Consider the following 4,864-nt stretch of genomic DNA (forward strand, 5'->3'; position numbering starts at 1 on the left):
ACAATGCAAAGTGGCACAACTGTCCCCTTGTCCCACCACTCCTGTTAACAACTTGATACTCCTAGTGTATCTGTGCAACTGCCCATTTCATCGCACTGAATTTTTTTATCTTAGTTTAAGTACCCTATTCAATGTACATTTTTGCCTATCAAACACTTGAGGCACCATTGAACTGCTTTATTTCGCAACACGGCCATCATTTTCTTAACGTACATACATCTCTGTCTAAAGTGTTAATCTATAATTGCCTGCTCATAATATTTGTCATGAAAAACAATATGCAAACATGTACTTATATTTCAAGGGTCAATGGAAATGAGTTACATGTAGATGTATTTCAAGAGTATATGGAACTGTAATACGTATAGTTCGCTGACAGACAAAGCCAAAACACTTGTAAGAAACATAGGGGTAAGCAATGGGGAAAAAGTGGGTAACGTACAATATGTACACGAACCCAGAGGGGGCACTAAGACTGGAAGACAAAGAAGGAAGGGCTGGGATTAAGAAGCGTGTAAGACAGAGATGTGGCCTTGCCTCTGATGTTTAATCTGTACATCGAAGAACAATGCATTATGTAAAGTCGATCCAGGCAAATATCAGGATAGCTCATTTGGAAGGACATGGCTAATTTTATTCACATCCTCGAAACGTAGTCACTTTCTCTTCTGTTCTAGAGTAGACTGTTTTGGCTTTGTCTGTCAGCGAACTATACGTATTACAGTTCCATATACTCTTGAAATACATCTACATGTAACTCATTTCCATTCACCCTTGAAATATAAGTACATGTTTGCATATTGTTTTTCATGACAAATATTATGAGCAGGCAATTATAGATTAACACTTTAGACAGAGATGTATGTACGTTAAGAAAATGATGGCCGTGTTGCAAAATAAAGCAGTTCAATGGTGCCTCAAGTGTTTGATAGGCAAAAATGTACATTGAATAGGGTACTTAAACTAAGATAAAAAAATTCAGTGCGATGAAATGGGCAGTTGCACAGATACACTAGGAGTATCAAGTTGTTAACAGGAGTGGTGGGACAAGGGGACAGTTGTGCCACTTTGCATTGTTGCGAAATTATTCAAGATGGTGACAGAAATACTAAACCAGGATGACCAGATGTTCGTTTGAACCATCGTCCTTTCGAATGCAAGTCCAATGTCCTAACCACTATGCTATGTTACTTGGTGGTGGCATGTCTTACAGTCATTGTTATTTTTCAGATACAGCCAGTGAGGGTATACTTGTCTCATCTGGCACAATTACATTATTGAAAACATTGAGCTGATTATTTATTGAAAACGAAATAATGAATGTACATTTTATTTCACTGAACGTTAATGACATCTGCACGTTCACAGCCTGACCTAACCTAAACCTTGAGCTGTACTACGTATCAGTCTGTCATCATACGTAGATTTTTGGCTTTTACATTCATGGGGCTTACCAAGTCACAACCAGACTTCCACATTCCAACTTAAACTAGACCTTAGCTGAAACTACAATTCAGTCTGTCATCGCAATAATGTTGTTTGCTCTCACATTCATTGGCTTCACCATCCCGCAACCCAAGTATCACATTCACTTTCTGCTAAACTAAACTTTCTGACTTCGCCAACTCACAAACGGACTGGCTGTGAAAAGCTGCTTATCACTGCAAAAGCCACGGGGTCCACAGTAATGTCCCTCTGCAGAGCTGTCACTCCGTGTAGGCATTCCAGCGTCAGTAGGCAAACTTCTAGGTTCTAGTACCGATCCAAAAATTGCTTTCAAGCCATCAGGAAGTCTCAACCAATACACAAGCCACTGCAGAGCGAAAAAGATTCATTCTGGAAACTGACTGGTTTGATGCAGCTCGCCACGAATTCCTCTCTGGTGCCAACCGCTTCATCTCAGAGTAGCAGCTGATTCCTATGTCCTCAGTTGTTTGAATGATGTATTCCAATTATGTCTTCCTCTACAGTTTATACCCTCTACAGCTCCCTTAGGCCCATATATGTTATTCCCTGATATCTTCAGAGATGTTCTATCATCCTGTCCATTCTTCTTGACAGTGTTATCCACATATTCCTTTCCTCGCTCTGTGGAGAACCTCCTCATTCGTTACCTTATCAATCCACGTAGTGTTCATCACTCTGCTGTAGCTCCACATCCTAAATGCTTCGATTCTCTTCTGTTCCGATTTTCCCACAGTCATATTTCCCACAGTTATTACCGCACAAAGCTGTGCTCCAAACGTAGCTTCTCAGAAATTTCTTCCACACACTAAGACCTATGTTTGGTTCTGGTAAACTTCCCTCGGCTAGGAACAACCTTCTTGCCAGTGCTATTCTGCTTTTTATGTCAGCCTTGCACAATCCGACATGTGTTATATAATAAGTTCTTAGACTTTTCCGGTGATTCATTGTCATTTCATTGAACTGGATATATTGGCAATGGTCTGCATCGTCCCACCATGATACTTGGAAACCATAACTCGGCATCTTCATCAGATGTTTCCTGAGCCTGGAAGAGACGGACCACCGGCCGTACATCCGATTCTACGAGATGGCGTGAATTACTTTGGTGCCTATGTAGCGGAATTCCTTAACTTTGTCTACTTTGTGATCCTCAGTTGTGTTTCCTCGTTGTTCTTATTTCTACTGCTTCTCATCACTTTCGTCTTTCTTTGGCTTTCTCTCATTTCGTATTCTATACCCATTAGACAGTTCATTCCATTCAACAGATTCTGTAATTCTTCTTTGCTTTCACTTAGGGTAGCAATGTCATCAATAAATCTTATCACTGATATCCATTCACTTTGAATTTTAATGTCACTCTTGGTCCTATCCTTTATTTCAGCCATTGGTTCTTCGATGTACAGATTAAACATCAGAGGCAAGGCCACATCTCTGTCTTACACGCTTCTTAATCCCAGCCCTTCCTTCTTTGTCTTCCAGTCTTAGTGCCCCCTCTGGGTTCGTGTACATATTGTACGTTACCCACTTTTTCCCCATTGCTTACCCCTATGTTTCTTACAATTTCGAACCGCTTGCACGTTTTGCATTGTTGAACGCTTCTCCCATGCCCACAAATCCTAGAGGAGAACCTGGATTGGCTGGCCTTTGATTAACTGACTCTTCGGAGTATCCAACCATCGGTCCAACACTTCTTGTGCACTCTTTGCCGAGTAATGTGCCATCGTTATTTGCAGGTGTTCGTCTGAGTTATGCTCCTCGCACATATTCACTTGTCAGACTACTGTAATTCTGGAATTTTCGCTTTGCTGCAGGCTTTAATCTGCCGCTTTATCTGTGAGATTTTTAAGTTTATTATTGTGTTCCTTTTAATTTCAATGTTACAATATAGTTTTATACAGTTTCTTACATTGCGATTACGAAGTGTAAGGGATTTTGAAAGACTAAAAATAGTTAAAAATCAAAAAAAGGGAACTTTTTGTGAGCGTAATCGAACAGAAATTAAATGTTCTGCAAAGAATTGATAAAGGTGAGTCAGTTATTAATTTATCCTCTGAAATCTGTGTTGGACTGACAAGCATTAAAAACGGGAAATAGAACCGAAATATCTTGAAGATTTTTTGTTAACTGTTGACGGTGAAAATTATTTTAAAACTAGAAAGGCGTGAAAAAACCAAAACTTAAGGTCTTGAATGACGCTGTGTGGGTTTGGATTTGTCAGGAAAAACGTAAGGGGATTCCACATTCAAAGCCCTGTGATAAAAGAAAGAGCTATTCATATGCACCGGAAACTGGGTCATGAAGAGGATTAACCACAAAAAAGTGATGGTTGGCTTCACTGTTGGAAAAATCGTCAGCTATGGACATATTGTGGGCAGCGAAGTAACGTGATGCAGCCGCAAATGCAAGGTTTAAGAAATTTAAACAAAATACATTTTCAGAATGAGACTTTCACTCTGCAGCGGAGTGTGCGCTGATATGAAACTTCCTGGCAGATTAAAACTGTGTGCCGGACCGAGACTCGAACTCGGGACCTTTGCCTTTCTCGGGCAAGTGCTCTACCAACTGAGCTACCCAAGCACGACTCACGCCCCCTCCTCACAGCCTTACTTCTGCCAGTACCTCGCCTCCTACCTTCCAAAATTTACAGAAGCTCTCCTGCGAACCATGCAGAACTAGCACTCCTGAAAGAAAGGATATTGCGGAGACATGGCTTAGCCACAGCCTGGGAGATGTTTCCAGAATAAGACTTTCACTTTGCAGCGGAGTGTGCGCTGATATGAAACTTCCTGGCAGTTTGCCGAGTTCGAGGCTCGGTCCGGCATGCACACAGTTTTAATCTGCCAGGAAGTTTCAAAATACATTTTACATAATTTTAAATAGATTGACAGTGTGTAAAATTTTCTGTTTCTCTTTAGTATAAATGTATTTTTTTTTTACTTAATATTGATTTGCAACATCGGTTCGAGCTCTGAAAATGACTTGCTTCATTCTTCTCTGATTATAGGACCTTTCTATCGTTCAGACCACCGCATGGTCCCAAAAGTGACGGTAGATCGAGGTTCTACGGTATGAACGTGTCTAGAGTTTTCTTCAGTCTTGCTTCCATTATCAAGCGCAATGTCAAAACTGCCTCTCTTGTGCCTTTACCTTTGCTATCAGACTTGTACTCGGGAAGTGATTGATTGTTGCTGTGCACGGTAACGAGACGACACGCCGCTTCTCCGACCACAGGCGGGCGGGCGTGGAGTGTGGTGGCGGTGCAAGTGTGGGGGTGGTGGTGGGGGAGGGGGAAGCGAACAGTGGCGCACACAGCCAGGCTGATGAATGTGGAGGGGCGAGCGGCAGAGACAAAAGAGCGTGGCTTCCGGTGGCAGCGCGCCCGCCTCAGCTGAATGCG

At 41.8% G+C, this 4,864-nt stretch overlaps 1 non-coding gene across 1 annotated transcript; it reads right to left on the reverse strand.

The window, feature by feature from the left end:
• Positions 1-3,970: 3,970 nt before the first annotated feature.
• On the reverse strand, positions 3,971-4,045 carry Trnas-aga (transfer RNA serine (anticodon AGA)). The gene has a single exon. It is a non-coding gene; the product is annotated as a tRNA-Ser (tRNA).
• Positions 4,046-4,864: the final 819 nt, after the last annotated feature.

The sequence above is a fragment of the Schistocerca serialis genome, chromosome 8 (genome assembly GCF_023864345.2).
Source record: "Schistocerca serialis cubense isolate TAMUIC-IGC-003099 chromosome 8, iqSchSeri2.2, whole genome shotgun sequence".
NCBI lineage: Eukaryota > Metazoa > Arthropoda > Insecta > Orthoptera > Acrididae > Schistocerca > Schistocerca serialis.